Source organism: Lagopus leucura, unplaced genomic scaffold, assembly GCF_019238085.1.
Source record: "Lagopus leucura isolate 7727_CA_CO unplaced genomic scaffold, USGS_WTPT01 Super-Scaffold_73, whole genome shotgun sequence".
NCBI lineage: Eukaryota > Metazoa > Chordata > Aves > Galliformes > Phasianidae > Lagopus > Lagopus leucura.
Genome location: NW_024962252.1, coordinates 75,236,740 through 75,255,504, shown reverse-complemented (window position 1 = coordinate 75,255,504; position 18,765 = coordinate 75,236,740). Strand labels below are relative to the sequence as shown.

Sequence of the window (18,765 nt, the reverse complement as noted above, 5' to 3'; positions counted from 1 at the left end):
AAATGCTGTATAGTAACTCTTCTTCTATGAAACCATGAAGAATCTACCAGGGTTATGTACTTTTTAGCTTTGAGAACATTTTACAGAGGCATCAGTTACAGGTCTGATTGTGCATCAAGTTTCGTTCACATGGATTTTTCATGACTTTTTTCTCTTCCTTAGTTTGCAGCAGAAGAGTGCAAGTCAAGAGCAATGAACATGTGACCAGAGCTGGGTCTCTCTAAGTTCATCCCAAACTGGTGCATGGGAATTTGAGTCTTTAACTGCCAAGTTGAAGATCTCCCTCAGATTCACCTTTCAAGAGGTTATTCTGCTCTTCATTATGATTGCTTTTTGGGAAATTTCATCTTTTAAATAGATATTCACTTTCACATATATATTACCACTCTTTTAAGTGGATGCCTCTGAAGCAGAAGGGATTTACGTATTAAAATGTACAAGGAATTGTACTCCCAACTTTGATCTTGATATCAAGAGAAACAAAATAGGTTTGTTCAGCAAAATATCTTGTAGATTACTTCACAGTGGAGCTCTGGGGGTTGCCTCCCTAAGAGGAGGAATGTGTATTTGCTGAGTCTCGGGGGAATTTTAATTTTTTTCTTGTTTAGACTTCCTTTGCCATTTCTAGGACAACAGTTGAATGCAGTGGTATTTGAATATCCCTATACAGAAGGGAACCTGACAGAGGGGGCAGAAGATGCAGTTAATTTTCCTGCTTCAGTCCATAAAATCGCAAGTCTAGTTAGTTTAGTTAGATTAGCTAATTGAGGAAAGCTAAAGAAGTTTGGTGGCCAGAACTGCAATATGCTAGTGGTGGAGGATATAAATTTACAGCTTCCATTTGTGCAGAAATACAACTTTTTTTTGTCCAGAATATCTGATTACCTGGAGAACTATCCCCAGTCCTTTGGTTACATAGTACTGAATCCAGTATATTTATATTATCCTGAAAAGCAAGATCTGGTTCATGAATCAAGAAGCCCATGCTAACAAGAGGGACTCTGAAATCATGTTATTCACATGGTTTTCTTACTTAACATTGTGGTTATAATCTTGTCAGGATAAATAGGATGTTTACAGAGCTATCTATGCCTCCTAACTGAAGACAAACAAATAAGATTTACAAAAGTATCCAGAGTATTGATTTCACTTTTCAAATCCAGTAGATGATCCATGTAGTCTCTCTGTAACGCTTTAAAGAGTGTCTCTTGGACTCATTTTTCATGTCCTCAATGCTGTGGATATAGAAGACCCTAAACAACCTATACTGTACCTATACAGTAGTCTTTGACTGCTGTTGACATTATTATCCTGTTGGAGCAAAAGATGTTGTTTTCCTCCTAGACAGAAATCATAAACAATCTTAAATTATGTATAATGTCTGATTTTTGCTCTGAACAACTAATGATCAAAATGACAAACCAGCCTGATCTCAGGTTCAAACATTATCTCTTTGAAGGCGGTCATCCCATGAGTGACAGACTAAGAAGTGTAAAATCATATGTAAAACAGAATAGTCTGCTCTTCATGGAAAGGAGAGGGTACTTAATTAAGACAAATGGGTGGTCACCTTGAAATTCTTTAGTTTTACAGGCTACTCAGATACCAGATTGATAAGAATTGTGTAAGTACGCAAGCAGAATTCACTACATTATTAGGGCTGATGTTTAGCTAAAAAAGATTCCGTAAAAGCATAATTCATTTCATTTGGGTAAGTAATGATAGCCTCTTCAGCTCCTTTTGCTGGCTTAAAAATTCTAAGGGTTGTCACTCAACAAGCTTCAGGGCAAGAAATGGGTTCAATTCAATATCAGTAATTCACATCATGAGTTTGCTGTATTTGCTGTCTTTTATAAAGGTCTTATACTTATTGATATAACAGATTGTCAGCTTCCAATTAAAAAAAAAAAAAAAAAAAGATTTCCCCCCCCCCGGGTGTCAAAAAAAAAAAAAAAAAAAAAAAAAAAAAACTAAATTTGAACTAAATTTGAAAATCTGAAGGTAATTCAAATGCTGACTTTATCATCTTAGTATCACAACATCTTGTGATTAGATTGAAGAAAGTGGAGCTCACAGATTTTGAAAACTTGATATTGTTCATCCTTATCAACCATAAGGACACCACCACATCCTCCCTCCCTCCCTCAGAATAAAGCCCAGCTCGCTACAGCCTGTTGCCTTTGTCTTTTACAGCATCTGGCAGAGTTGAGATCCAGCTACAGGACTCTGAAAACACAAAAAGCCTTCTAGGACAATCAGTCCTTCTCAGTGCTGGTAGAGAAGCCCATCACTGCATATTTTCCAAAGGTATATTTAACCCAGTTCTGAAAGAGGAGAACAGTAAACCAGCCCATCATTCCTTGCTGTCAATTCATTGACTATCAGCCAACTGTCACAGGCTGCACCTGCATCTCCTCACCTCAGTGAAGGCTCACTCATTGTAAAACCACTAACTGGATCACATTGCTTCTCCACAATGAGGTCACAGGATTTTAGAAGACAGAGGAAGGTTTAAGGTTAACCAAGCTCTTTCAGAAGTTTACAAATAATAAGGCAGGCCAATGAACAGACACTCTGGCCTCCTATAAGTGGGGGACATTGAAGATCAGGCTCCTGCGTGGGTAGCTGGGAATACCCCACTGAAGATGTGCAGTCCCTAGTGTGGGGATGAACAGGCTCAAGCTGCGGGTTGTCTCCTGTACAGCTCTCAGAGCCATCTGCTCTGAATTAGATGGGATTAAAGGCACAGCTGGGCAAATCCCATCTGTCTGTTTGTGCAACACGGGTTTATCCCATGTGAAATAAGGCTTAGAGGCAAGGGCTGCCTTTCTCACATGCAAGGGAAGGTAGTTAACAACCAGAGCTCCTAAAGCTAGATAAAAGAATACAACCCTGTAAGTGAGATATGGCACTTCGGCGGGTCTTTGTTTTGATAGCCTCAGCACAGAACAAAACAAGACAAAGCAGGCAGCAAAGGCTCCGTGTGAGATTCTCTGCAGGCAAAGAAAGTCACAGGCAGGAAAAATACAATCCATACAAATAGCACTGGATTCACAATCACTTTGTGGAGTGAAAAGGTACGTAAGGAGAACAGGGAAATCTGAAGATCACCACATCTCTAAAGAACACAAATACCCATTTCCTTCTTCTCTAGGTGCTTGTCTTGCAAGTATGCAACAAAAAATAAAAACTGTAGAACCAGCCTATTATTAAGACAGTTTCAGGACCCTGTACTTTCTGTTCTGCCGTATTTCTGCCCGCAAACTGCCCTATTAGATGCTATCCTGATCCCAGCTATGCTTAACCACCATCAGCCAAGTCTGAGAGGGCAGCTGGTAGCAGTAGGTGTGCTCACTTACGATTTCCATGCCTATAAAATTCCCCTTTGGTGAAGGTAGTCTCCCCTTCTCCTATTCAAAACAGCTGCTAGTTCTGTGTTAAAGATGCCCACTTCAGTGAACAAAACACAATGGAATGCATAAGGGAAAGATCAAGTAAGATACATTTTACACAGACATGCTGAACTCATATTTTATAAAAATACATTCTCAAGTGAAGACAAGCCTCATACCTACTTCTTCAAATAATACACAGAAGTGAAAGCACTTTTCCATGGTATTTCCACCTGCCTTGGTTTTATCAGTATTCCATGTCATGACATCATGCAACAAGCTGTCCTCTGACAGGGGAATGGGAGGGTGAAAGGGGCCTTACCCCAACTGCCTTCTCCTCTTGTGCATGAAACCATGACACCACTCACAGTTCAATTATTTAAAAATGAATAGGAGCAAAGGAAGGGGAAATGTGACCCCAGTGTCATGGAAGAGAATGGAGTAAGGTTGGAACAAATGGAAATTAAAAAGGGGAGAATGGGAAAACTAGTGAGAAAGAAGGAAAAATGCCTTCTCTTATCACATTCTGGACAAAAAGAAACATTTATCAGTGAAAATATATCATTGTAATACCAGCAAGGTTAAGTGACAGGCACAGCTGCGAGGAAATTTCAAGCAACATGATATTGGCCTCTTTTACAAGAGTGAAAATTACAAGCAACTACAGACAGTGAAATTATTCCAGGTGTACTCTTGGAGATATTATATTGACTAGAACAAGAAGAACTTTTTTGACATTTCTTTTCAGAAAATACTAATCAATAAAATAAAATAAATTATATAAGCAGGCCATTCTGTTTGAGCTTTTTTTACACAATTTTTTAGGAAAATATTGCAGAACTGTCAAAACAGAGCATTTTATCTTCTTTTCAGAAATAGAACATATAGTTTTCTTTTTTTTTTTTTTTTGTGAAATGGAATACAATTCAAGAACTAAGCATAAATTAAAGAACAGTTTTACGCAGCACCTCAGTTGGAAAGGAATGGTATTTTTTTCAGTATCTAATTTTCATAGAAGAAGAAATTCCCTTCCTACCCATTATTAATAAAAACATCTGTATAGCTAATCAAACTTTTTTTTTCAACATCATTGACATAAAAAAAAAAAAGCCTTTTTTTGAAAAGCTCTAGTTTTATATGTCCTTTTGTCAGCTACATAGCATCTTTTGGCAGACAAGATGCCGTGCTATTTAGTTTGTTTATGCTGCAAAGCTTAATAGAAACAATATATTTAATGTGTTTTGGCTGGTCCACACATCGAGCTTTTCTGTATGTAATATAATTACACCACTGCAAAGCTGTGCAGGCAAATACTTTAACTATGATATTCAGATTTTACGATTCTTGTGGCAGACATTGTCTTATTTTATTTCTATATGGGCTCCAGTGGTGGTACTACACAGGTTTTCCTTCACACTACTGCAATACGAGTTAAGTGCATTACCTTATAGAACATGGAGACAATTCTGTTGTCATACTCCAGCCAAATTCTTAGAATACTCCTGGAAATGATCATCAAAACATTTCTGATTCTATTCACACTCTGGATCTCTACTTGTAAATCAAGCAAGTATATTTTTGAAAATATTTCTTATATTTCTGTTAAAAAGGAATGAATGATTTGCCCAAGATATTTTAATAGCATACATGGCATTGAGATCATCTGTAAGTAGGACAGATAAGGTCAAATGATATTGCTTACAGAATAAAGCAGACTTCACACTGGATCAGAGCAATGTCTGTCTAGCCTTGCTATATCATCTCTGACAATTTTAACAGCAGTTTCACAGTGGCTCTGTCATTATAAGCTAAATATAGCCCTCTTCTTCAGTTTCACAATAAACTCTATTCATCAAGGTCTCTCAAGGCCTAGCTGAAATCACCAGTAAGCAACTTACTGGAGTTTATTTACAGGATAAAAAACAAAACAAAACACATGCAAGATCTTCTGGCTAATAGAAGAAAAATAAAGGGAAGATTGGCTTGTCTTTTCTACTGAGCTCTATTTGTGGCCAAGATTGAAAGTTTCCGTGGTCTGCTACTAATTCCATTACCTGGCAGTTCATAATGATACAGTCAGTCATCCGTTACTTAAGACAGATGACTGTTCTCAACACCTCTTAATAAAATTAAGACACTCCTTTCTGGAGGTCTTACTTAATTACTAATCTCATGATATCTTTGTAATCTTCTGATTTACCTTCTCCTGCTTGTTTCTCTGATCTGGCTGCTCTTCTGAATGCTGACTGGTAGGTGGCAAAATGATACTGTTGTCACTACCAATTACTCCTGGTAGGGAGTCCAGCCAAAGGCTGTCGTGGACCTAATGAGGTGTACCCAATCAGGAGAAAAATGCAGCTCCATTTCCATCCCCTGGTGGTAACTTAGTTTGTAAAAGTGATCAATTCTTGGTTAGGTTAAGAAGAGGAAAGAAAGAAACCTGCATAATTACCGTGTGATCTCCTGCACAGCTGAGGTGGGGAGGGAAGCTGGCAGCCAAGAGAAGTACAGAAAGATCCACAGGCTGAGAGTCCTTAAACATGCTCTGCCTCTGAGATAGAAGCATCTGTCTTTCCTATTTAATACTTTATGCCAAACAAGGGCATTAGACTTGATTCTAAACCTTATGAAAAGCAATGAAAAAATCCTACTGCTTTCAGGAAGAGCAGAAGGAAATGCTTTCACAGGATACAGTGCTGCTACATGCTCTTTAGATGAAGACAGAGAAGGAGTAATGTTTAGGGAAAGTGTAAGATATAGAGAAGCAGAGAACTTAGATTGGGATCCATCTTACCTACTTTTAGCCATCTAAAACTTAAGTGTCTAATGCACATCAGTCATTTAGACTACCTCTGTAGCCATTGTACAGAGAGACAGATGCACTTCAGACAGCTGATTAATCCTTCCCCCTCTACCAGCAGCATATAAGAGTGTTACTCATACAATTAAATATGATGCAGACTCCCATAAACAGGTCATATAATCTCTCTGGGTGGCCACCTGCAACAAGAATGGTGAAATTCTTTCTGGCACTCCCCAAAATCTGTCTCACTAACAATCACTGTACTCTTTCCAACACATTTTGCTGGTTATATATTAGCCCTTATTATTTGAGGAATATATTAACACTGTCAAAGGACCTTTGACAGTGGATTACTTTATGCAAAAGATGTTTAAACGTGAAAGTAATGCAGAAACATATGGGAAGAAGCAGGCAGATATGGGTAGAAGGTAAGAAACAGCTTGCTTTTTTGGCTCTCCATGTCAGCTTTGATCTATCCTGGCAAACTACCTATTGGCACTTGAAGCTTTGACTGTGCAGGTTTGCCCAGTTCTCCTCTCAAGTTGAAATTCACTATGTAGGGAGAAAACAACAAGAATGCGTGACACAACCCACATAAAGAGACATATATTCTTGACTTCCATTATCTCCTGCAGGAAGAAGTCAGGAAGAATTTGACAGAGGTGTGTTTCTCTTATTCAAAGTAAAAAACCTGCTTTGCAGTAAATCACATTTAGTATAAGTTAGCCTTTACTGACTAGTACAGTCGCTCAAAAAAAATGTTGCATATAGGATATTGAGATAGGATTATTAATAAATAATGATTTTTAGTGGGTTCAGGAGGTAAAGGCATGTACCAACTTCAAAGTTCCAAAAGGCATTAAAAATAAAAGACATAGAGGAAAAGCAAGAGAAGACAAAGCTCTCTCTGTGGATAGCTGGGAATCATCACCAAGACAGCATTCCCCTCTGTGGTCTCTCTAGCATAGCAGATTGTGACAGTGATAGTGACAAACCACTGCCATTCTTGTCTGCGAGCACTCTGTACTTTCCATCAAGATGTGCTCAAGATCCTGTGGGTTGTTCCCATTCATGATGAATTTTGTGCCAACAAGATCATGTTTAGATGGGCATAAACATTACATCTGGACTGGTGCTAATGTTTTGTGATTGAATTTCACTAGAACAGGTGTCTAGATGACCTCTGCTGTGCTCTAAGTTAGAAGATGGGGTATAGGAAAGGGGCAAGAAAGGGTGACTCCCAATGTCCCTGGCGAATGCATCCCATGAGAACCATCCATACAGTCAGTATAAGGGCTTGCAGGTGCAAGGCTGTGAGGAAAACCATGAGAAACCAACAGCAGGAAACAAGGGAAAAAATATTGCCCTGACAGCTCTAGAAAGCCCTGCCACAAGAGCCTGAGTGAACAGCTGCAGCGAAGCTGCAAAGTCAGACAGCAAAGCAGCAAATGGAAGTGCTTCACAGTGATTACAAGGCACTGTGCAAGAACAGAATGTATTTTGGCTAGATATTTCTCTATTCCAGAATCTAGAAAAACAAAAACAACAACAACAAAAAGCCCTACCAAATACACTGTTTACAGCTTTGAAAACACTGCTATTTGGCTTCCAAAGTTTCCAAACAACAAATGTTTGTATTTTCAATTAAATTGAATTGACAAAAGTGTCATCTTTTCTTTCCCCTGGAATTAATTTCAAGTGTATTTTACAACTCTTTTATTTGTTTAAAACAAAATGAAAACTGGAAAAAAATATTTGCCATTTTCATTTCCATGCTTAAAATCAAATTGCTGAGCTGAAATCAGCTCTAATGGAACAGCATTTCTGAAGAGAATATTGTTACAATGTGACAACATTGAATCATCTCTTTGAAGTTTATTCTCTGTAAACTTTTTTTCCCATTTACCTGTTTTTCCCTTCTTACTTCATCTCAACCATCTGCGCAAGACCTTCAAATATGAACTTACCTCTTTATAAGCAGACATCCTGCTCTTTGCTAGGTTATTCCTTTTCTTCTACTAATGTTCTCACACCATCCATCTTGTCAAATTGCCTCTACTTTGAAGCTCGCTTATCTTCTTCTCTTCTTCAATATGTCCAAGGCAAACCAACTGGCATACATAATAGAGAAAAGCCTGCCTACATGTGTCACTGAGACAGAGGTTCTCATGGGAATTCTAAGATTGCCTTCTCAACTGGCGGAATACTCTGCTTTATGCAGTCCTTTTCCTCATCCTCACTGGGATGGGCTTCTTCACCCAGTGCAGAGCTCAGCTCACCACATCTACTATCTTTCTTTGTAAGCTAAGTGGCAAAGGTTTGCTATTCTGAGCCATTCAGATTTTTCCCCATCATATCACTAGAGAGGTGACCATTAGTTAGTAAGTCAGGACATCACAGTTGAATTACATTATTTTGACCTCAATAAATAATTAAATTCTCAAGCACTTCATGGAACGCGAAATTCCGCTTTGCTCAGAAGGAGAACAAAAATTCAAGGCTCAGGCAAGTCCTCTGATGTCTGTGTATTGTATATTGTACTCTGTCAGTGGAACCCTGTTCATAGAGAGCTGAAAACAATCCCATGATTGAGACCTAAGATCATGCATTTCTAGAACAGCTTTTCTTCCATGTTACTTCACAAACATTCCAACTCTTCAAATGTATTTTCCCAAATTTCTTTTGCTGGACTCAGAGAGTAAGGAGAAGACATAATAGCGTTTTTACTCCTATCAAAAACACTCAGTCATCATCAATCACGAATCAGCTAAACTGACCATAATCCATTATGAAGGTGTAATTAAGTAAAACCCATTTCTCAGCTCCTAGAAGTGTGCTTGTTTTTTAAACAACATGTTGCAAAAAACAAACTAACAAAAAACCACACAAAACAAACAAAAACCAAAGAGCCCTGGAGATTTCCAATTATCAGACACTGCATTCCTCTGTGCTCAAAGTTTTAAATGTTTGTTGGGATTATAAACTATGCACAACATTGCTGATGCTGACCTTGCAAAACACAGCTCTGTGCTTTATGAATCAATCATCACAGCCTGGAGCAGAGAGAAAATAAGCCTGCAGAGAAACCATCGGGAGAGAAAGTGAATGAGAAGTATTTGCTGTATATGAGGATAGTGATTCCAAATTAAGCAGAATTTGTTGGTTTTCCCATAAGGCAAAACACCGAAGGCAGGAGAAGCTCAGACATAGAAATAATCACTTTATCTAGAAGATATTAGGAATTAGAACATCATAAAGCATCAGATGACCTCAAGAACTGAAGGGAAGAAGGAAAATTTTTAATCCAATTCATTTAGACCAGTAAAAAGGGTACACATGAGCTGGTCCTCAGTTTCACCTCTGAGCAGCAAAGCAAGAGGGTCCCATGAGCCCCCTGCTCAGTCACCATAATATTGCAACAAATGCAAGTAACCCTTCTGCAATTTTGAAGCTGCCTGATTTACCCCTCCCAATCATAATGTAGAAAATGCTTCCACATTTTTATGCTTGCACATTTTCCTATTCTAGCTGGTATTCAGATGGCCTCGCAAGAGCAGCCTTAAATGAATTAGCAGGAAAACCATTCTGCATGCTTGGAAGATCAGAAAGAAAATGCAGAAGAGAAAGATGCACATTAATACTGTGTTTGGTATAAACAGAAAATTGTCATTTTCTTTTCATATCCTCAGTGACTCTTATGGGGTAAGATAAAAGAAATTTATAAATAACAGGAAAACAGGCATAATATTCTTGTGAAAAGGAACAGCATGTATATTTCCCGTGTAAAAATGTTACATCTGAAATGAACATAAAACGCCCTTACCTCTTATAGATAGGAAGCTCCTACAAATATGAAGATGCACATCACAGGAAAGTGTTAGCAGCTGTGTGGTCAAATATGTAACATCACAACACCTGGGATTTATTTACATCACAGTTGTGGAACCAGCACCACTGATAGAACATTCACTTGCTCCCATGTGTTTAGGAAGTTTAGAGGCAATCAAAACTGGAAGAGATAAACAGCAACAGGTTGTTTAAAACTGAAGAATGCATACACAATATGTAATGATAATAATAACACAAACTTTGCAGGTTGAAATGTCTTAACTAACAAATTTCAGAATGGTCTTGAAACATTAATGTGTGCTTAATTTTCCCAATATTCTTGTGACACGGTTAAGTTCTGCTTAACCTTATTTTTCAGGTAGAGAAAAACAGGTATAACTGATTTGCTGAATACTGCCAAGAATGAATCCATGTCAGTTCATAATTTATTTCCAGAGCAATATGTAGGTTCTTTAGTCTTGTCAGCTGCCGAACAGTCAATCTTTCTGACGAAGGTTTTAAAATATGAACGCAAGAAGGCCGATAGTAGAAAGCAGCAGAATACATACTTAATTCTTTGTGAAATAATTTAAGCATGAATTCAATCAAATTTAATTAAAAACCTAATTATATCAGTGGTCCAGTTCTCCTTTCTGCAGAAAAGTGATAAACAAAATATCCTTGATTTCTGCCCAAAGGGAATTTTCAGATTATCTAAACCGTCACATAAGCAAGGGTTCTATCAGGCAGCCTAACAAGTAGATAACATTCATTGTACTTCATATGTATTATCTTGCATGGTAAAGAAAAGGCTCTAAATTTTTATGTAGTCTTTGTTCCAGAAGTAAAAATGTTATTATGCAATCACAATATCTGACACATTGAGAACACATGATCATCAGTGTATTTTAATGTATTCACACTCCCAGATAGTTAAGATCTTCCTCCTTCATTTTAACTAATCCTTGGTGCAGCTCTTGGGCTGGGGATTCAAATAATCTTTCTCTTAGAAGTTCCCTTCAGTGCACACCTCAGCAACTCATAAAATCAGACAGCAAATATCATGGACAAAGCACCATTTCAAGTGAATTGACATCAATTCTGTGAGGTTTGTGCGCCATGCAATACTTCAATTTGTTTCACTCAAATATTAATATCTGTTTTATTTTAACATCCATTTACAGAAGTTTACATTCTGGGAAAGCATTGAAGTGTCAATCAACAGTTCACACAACCTCTCTAGTAGACAAGCAACATCCAAAAGAAACGTGTAAATTGGAGCATCTAGTCACTTACTCTGACAGGTATTCTTCTCATTGCTTTGTTACTAATGAACGTAAGAGTCCTGCAGAAGCAAGTGCTGGCAAGGTCACTCTGTCATTTTTGAAGAGTTGTGGCAGTTGAAAAAGGTCTCTAATTACTGTTGGAAAAAAAAAAAAAAAAAAAGCAAGTATTACAGCTATCATCCAAAAAGACAGGAAGGAAGAAACATCAACGTTTATCTGTTCCAGTCCACTAAAAAAAAAAAAAAACACAAAAACCAAAACCAAAAGAGAACAAGAAGTACAGAAAACAAACATCCAAACACACACCTCAGCTCTCAGGGCATTGAATGGCTTCAGATGGATTCGTGAAAAGACTTAGCATTCACAGATGTGATTGGTCAGTTTACTTTCATCATTCTTAATGTATACAATACTTTATTTTCTTGGCTCATCTATGCAAGTCTACCAAACAAGGCTCATGTATTCCCTAGTACAAATGGAAGTGTAAAGGACAATTGCTGAGCAAGAGGGACTCATTTAACAGAAGACATATCTGAATCTGGTGTAGAGCGGTTCAGGAAGTTGTATATCCCTCATTTGCCACAAGGTGGAAACAATCACAGGAACTCATCTCAGTAACATAGCTGTAACAATTCAAATGTAGTAGTTAAATGCCATATGTTGTACATACGAATGCAGATGCAGCTGATGACTTGGAACAGCTTCGAACAGAGCATGTGATATGGTTTTAAATAGGTTCATGAATGCTTTTTTATACCAAATAGAACAGCATGGCTCTTTAGTGCTGTTCCAATCTATTACTTAAGCAACAAAGTAGTTTTCTAAAATGTATAGTAAGGCTTGTATTTCTTAATAAACTAGATAACTATAAAGAGTCAGTGCACTAATGAAAAGAACTGGAACTCAGATCCCAAAGTTTTAGGTAGCTAACACCTACAGTTATTTATCTCTCAGAAGATTCTGAATGGGTCATTTAGGATATAAACTGTGCTTCTGTGTTCAGGTCAGAGTCTCGCTCTACTACATCACTAGTTTAGAAATATTTTACAATGATCAAAGACAAACTATGTCTCAAAAGACAATCTTTTCATGGTGGAGAGAGGAAACAGCATAAAATAATGCCCTGTGCAATCTGATGTAGGGAAGTTGGACTCAATGATCTCCGGTGGTCCCTTCCAACCCCTATGGTTCTGTTATTCTGTCATTTTTCTCTGCAGAATTACTGACTCAAAGAGAAGAATTTAGTGAATTCTCCTGTTCCTCCCCAATTCAGGACAAGCTATAGTCAGTGGTGTGAGTTGCAGTAGTGAAGTTTGCTGCTGCTGAACCAAGTAAGCTACCTCTATGTTCTCCTTATACTTACTTGATGGAAAAATATAAGGCTGTTTCTTAAATGTGCTAATTCACCAGTTCTACAATATAGAATCGTAGAATCATAGAATCACAAGGTTGGAAACGGCCTGCAAGATCATCTAGTCCAACTATCCTCCTATTACCGTTGCTACAACAAGCACTAAACTATATCTTGTAGCTCCTCATCCAGACACCTCTTGAACACTGCCAGAGATGGTGACTCTCCACCTCCCTGGGCAGCCATTCCAGTGCCTGACCACCCTCTGAGAGAAAAGTTCTTCCTTATGTCTAATCTAAACCTACCCTGACACAACTTGTGGCCATTTCCTTGGGTCCTGGTTATTGCCTGGGAGAAGAGGTCAAACCCCTCCTCATCACAACCTCCCTTCAGGAAGTTGTAGAGAGCAATGAGGTCTCCTCTGAGCCTTCTCCAGACTAAACAATTTCAGCTCCCTCAGCCGCTCCTCATAAGACTTGTGCTCCAGACCCCTCACCAGCTTCATTGCCCTTCTCTGGACATGTTCCAGGGCCTCAATCTCTTTTTTTGTAGCCAGGGACCCAAAACTGAACACAAGCCTCGAGGTGCAACCTCACCAGTTCTGAGTACAGAGGGAAATCTGCTCCTCCCTGCTCCTGCTGGCGACACCATTTCTAATGCAGGCCAGGATGCCGCTGGCCCTCTTGGCCATCTGGGCACACTGTTGGCTCATGTTCAGCCGAGCATCAACCAACAGCCCCAGGTCCCTTTCCTCTTCACAGTCTTCCAGCCACTCATCCCCAAGCCTGTAGCGTTGCCTGGGGTTGTTGTGGCCAAAGTGCAGGACCCGGCACTTGGCCTTGTTGAACCTCATCCCATTCACCTCAGCACAGCGATCCAGCTTGTCTAGATCCCTCTGAAGGGCTTCTTACACTCAATCCCTTCATCTAGATCATCAATAAAGATATTAAACAAGACGGGCCCCAGTACTGACCGCTGGGAGACATCACTTGTAATCACGGGTCGCCAGTTGGACTTAGCTCTATTAACCACTACCCGCTGGGCACAGCTCTCTAGCCAGTTCCTTACGCAAAGAAGGGTATACCTGTCCAGGTCATGGGCAGCCAGTTTCCCCAGAATACTGTGAGAGACTGTGTCAAAGGCTTTGCTTGAGTCTAGGTAGACTACATCAACAGCCTTTCTGTCGTCTACCACTCTGGTCACCCAGCTGCAGAAGGAGATGAGGTTGGTCAAGCAACCTGCCTTTCATGAACTTGTGCTGGCTGGGCCTGATCCCCTGGATGCCACGCACATGCTGTGTGATCTCACCCAAGATGATTTGCTCCATAACTTTCCTTGGTACCAAGGTCGGGATGACAGGCTTGTAGTTTTCCAGATCCTCCTTATGGCCCTTCTTGTAGATGGGAGTCTCAATATTCATATTAGAATGAGGGAAAGTATATTATTTGACACAAATTGATCAAAAGCTATGAAATCTTCTCTGTTACACCTGTCATGCTCCCATTCCAGCTCAGCCTATTTGCACCTTTTTATCCAGCTATTTGCGGGTACTTCCTTCTCCTCCTTTTAAGTGGCATGACAGTAAATGACTTTAATCTGAGAATTGTTTCCTGTTTGTATTTTAAAGCAGCTGACATTTCCAGTACAACACTTGTGGTGTTTATTACATATGGGAACATTCCCTCACAAACCACTATGTTGGCCACAAATGAGCTAATTGGAGCATTCACAAAAATATCCGTAGCTTCAGAAATGCTCATTTTTTTTAGGCCTTATCTGCTTCAGGGCTAACACCAAGCCAAGTCTTGCAGCACAGCAGCACAAGTTCTCCAAGTTGCTATTGGCATTCCAAGCCCTGCACAGCTGAGGCCTGCTCACAACATAGTTATGTCTTGTAAATAATTGACAAGAGAGACATACGTTGGCAAATTCTTTTCTGCCACTTTGCCATTCCTCTCCAGATATCTCACATTTCTTACTCAGAGGGTTTCCAAATGGAACTGCACAGTAAATGCACTCTCTGTTGTTTCAACTTATGGCCTCATTGTCTGGGAACTGGGGAAAGCTGCCGGACCCTTCTATGCAGAGCCGAGTAACTGTTTGTTTAGTCTGCTCCCATAAAGGAAGCGGGGAAAATTATGACAAGTCACTAACAAGATTTTCTGTGCTTCATTTTATGAGTGTCAGCTTTTCCCAAGCAACCACTCACATAAAACCAGAACTAAACCTTACTGTTGCAGGATGTAAGCGAGCAGCTTTACATTTAGCATTGGCAGTGGGTCTTGTCATTGCAGCATGTGGGCCAGCAACTTCCTAGGGCTAGGAGTGCTTGGAGCTGTGGGTGTGCTGTACTGGTGGAGGGCACCAAGGCAGCTGGTTAAAAGCCAGACCAGCTGATGGGACCAACAGCTGAGCAGGGCTGTGGGGAGCCTTGCTGTGATGCAGCCTCAGTGGGACAAGGGCTAACAGCCTGAAGCCCTGTGCAATGTAGGAGGAGCTGGGCAGGGCCCAGGTAAACAATTCAGTGCTGCAGCAAAACTGTTGCAAGGCCATGATCCCTCATATTTTGGCTTGTCCAGGCATGTCAAACATACAGCCCATGGTCTACACGTGGCCCAGCACCGCTTGCAATGCGGCTGCCCTCTGCCATCACAGCGGCAACTCTTCCCCATCAAACACCTGGCCCTGCCCAACTCCAGGCATGCACCCATCACTCAATAATAACCAAACATCAGTGCGCTATTAACTCTAATTTGGCTGAAACTGGGGCATGGGTTGTAGTACAGTACAGACTCAAACTATGGCAAATAATTGTATGTATTTTGATACATGGGCTAAGCACAGTCCTGTGAACAATGAAAAACATGCAGCCATGCTTTCTCGTTTTGATAAAGGAATGCGAGAATAGGTTTCAAGATTGCCAAAATGCCTTTTTCTTTTTTTTTTTAATATATATACCTGCAACTCCATTTTCAGTCAACATAAATACATCACTTGCATATTTTCAAATGTAATGTATGGATACACAATCAAAGATTTGGTCATGCCTCTTTACCAGGCTTGGCTGGCTTTCAGCCAAGAAACATGGCTTCTAAGCTCTCTCTTACCAGAGAGAAATAACCCTCACTTCACAGTCATGCCTTATTCACATCATTGCTTTTGGCAGTACATATATTTGTGAACAACTGTTTTGAAAGATGAAGCACAGGAAGAGTAACGTTTCAAAGATCTCTGATGAACACATTGAGAATCCACTAAAAATTGTAACCACTGCCATCAAACCAGCCTGATATGGAAGAACAAAAGCCCCCACAGTGGAGAGTTAAGTATCTTCTGCAACACACACTATCTGAAGTGAACATAAAATGGTAGCAGCCTCTAGCAAGCTCTTGAAGGTTCAGAATACAATACAAAGAAAGAAAAGCCATAATTGTTCCCAACGGTAGCAACATAAGCCATAGAGCCATAGCTAATAATCACCAGAACCATCTGCTCATCCAAGCAGCAACTCTTAGCACTGGCAAGTGATAGAAAGATTCTCTTATTTCAGGCATTTACTCAATGCACAACAGAAAAACGTCAACAAAAATCAAGCATTTTCCCTTACAATTCAGCATGCAAGAGATTCAACAGCAGGATTATCCACAGAAAATGCAAAGAAAGAAACTGTAGCAGTTGCGATAGTCTCTTCAGCACAAGCCCAGTCCTGTTTTACACAAATGCTGACAAAATAGATAAGCACATTTTCTCCTTACAGTCAGAATTTATAACCTGAAGTGACTGTTATAATGAAAAAGTAAATGATCCTCTAATACTCAAATCAATCTTGTGAGAAATAACCTGAATAATGAGTTACAATTGTAAGAGATGAAATTAAGACAAGAACAGTTAAATAAGGATCTAAGAGAATAGATAACATTTAGTATGGTGTTGGAAGCCTAAATTAGACTTTAAAATGTATGCAAAGACAGAGGAATAAGGGAAGAAAAAAGGAACGGGAGCAGAGTCCTCAGATAAAGGTGAGTCTTTTGATGAGAAATAATCAGAAGCAGATTTACATTATTTGAGGAAAAATCCCCATTTCAAATAGAGCTTTTGATCTACTTTTTATAGTTTGGACCCATAGAAGGATTTACATTTACAGAATAAGATATTCCAAAATGTTAGCGACTCAAAATGGTTTGTTGCAGATGTGATTAGAAATTGTATCTAAAAGCATGGGGAGCTGCAAGATGTGAAACCAACTAATAAGATCTTTCACCTTGCACACTAATGGGAGCACTTCACCCTTACAAAAGCATAATGATAAGAAAATATTATCCCCATTTAAAAGGAAGAGAATGAAATAGATGATTTTTATAATATCAGCTGGAACACTAATGACTAACTGAAAGTATTGTGGAAGGATGAAGATACAGTATTGTGCAATAGAATCTTGACTACAAAAGATTTGAAACACAGTTATTTCCAGGAATGAGACATTTTAGCACTGACTACTGTGTGATTTGGTACTGTGGTTTTTGCTTTCTAGCTAGGTTTAGTAAAACTGAGCCCAAAGTACTAGCAGAAGTTGGAGCCTGTGAGGATGGGATTTATCTCATCTACCTGAATATATATAGTGTGGTGATTTTACCCTAGATTTTTATCTAATGGGGGAGAAACAGGCACTCCCAAAATGTGATTAAACCTGCTCTAAAGCAGATGTCTAACATAGATCAACCTAGGAAATGCAGGAAGTGATACAACAGATAGTAGATCATTACTACAGTTTGCCTGTTTGCTTATTCATCCACAGGCTACCTACTCATTAATATAGTTACCTAACATTAGCCTGTTTATATACTTTCCTATGAAAGGGATTTTTAAGCAATCTCTTAATTGGAAACTTTGCTGTACCTTTGTTAACCTTCTTGATTCTGTTATTCAGACCACAGATATATGAATGGTGAGGAGATATGAACTCAATCTGACAAAGCCATTACTGAGAATTTAAAAAGTGAAATTGATCTAAGAGGAAATTTTAATTTTTGGATTGCCCCTGTCATGAGGCTAGTTACATCTGCTTTAAATATCTGCAAACAGGTCTTTGGAAACATAAGAGCAAAAGAATTATTTTTTTTTTTTTCACAGTGCAATGTGAAACATCAGAGAAAAATCATGGCAGAGGCCCATGTTGTTTACTGCTGCCCAATTTGAAGCCACACAGGTTCCCCTCAGGGAACATGGATTTAGAAAACACATAATATTGCCTCAGGATTTAGTGTTGGGTTTTGCTTTGCCAACAGCTGGCATTAGATCAGGTCCTTCCAGCACAGCCTTGATTATCATGCAGAACCTAAAAGATGTTGGAATAATCAAGCTTTCATATAATCAGGGGCATATTTAAAGTATTAAATGCATACCAAGAGACATGATTGTGTAACAGCTAACAGGCAGTTACAGATCACCAGCTCTGGAAAATGAAACAGAGAAACAAATCTCTTATTTTATGTTATTATTATTTCAGTGACATTTTGTAATCCAACAAAAGCCCTATTAAAAAATAATTAAAGAAGTTTTTATCTTTATTGTCTTGCTCTCTTTAATTATTTTCATGGTGTCTGAAGAGATTCTCCTGGCTGATGATGATGATTAAAAATAAAAGGCATTCTAAATAATAAAGCAATGCTTAATAGCCATTTTTCCATAATCAGAAGGTCTTAGCACATTGTGAGGAAAACTGGTATGTTGCAAACAGAAAACTGAAGCATGAGAAAGTGTAGCGACTTTTCCTGAGTAAGCTAGTGGCTGTAACAGCACTATAACCCAGATCATGCTATCTACAGTCTTATCTTTTAATGACCAAAATAAAGTTCTGAAGTGATTCCTGAAGTGAATTCATTCCCATTATCAATGATAGTACTAATTCATGTAAGTCTGAAGACTTAAGACTAACCAAATTCAAAGAAGTAACTTAATTCCTGCTTGCTGTTAAATCAGTAATGAACAGTTTTTGTAACACTGGATGAGAAGATGTGAGTCATAGAATACCAGTGAGATTAAAGATACGGCTTAGATCTCACATAAAAAATAAGTCATGGTAAATACAATGTGCTCATAACTGAA

At 38.9% G+C, this 18,765-nt stretch overlaps 1 long non-coding RNA gene across 1 annotated transcript in view; it reads right to left on the bottom strand.

The window, feature by feature from the left end:
- LOC122189058 overlaps positions 1-18,765 on the bottom strand; it is a 335,697-nt gene that overhangs the window by 39,670 nt on the left and 277,262 nt on the right. The window contains exons 9-10 of the long non-coding RNA XR_006181700.1: positions 11,320-11,443; positions 10,019-10,204 (exon numbers count right to left, since the gene is read on the bottom strand). This is a non-coding gene — a long non-coding RNA (uncharacterized LOC122189058). The remainder of the gene's footprint in view (positions 1-10,018; positions 10,205-11,319; positions 11,444-18,765) is intronic.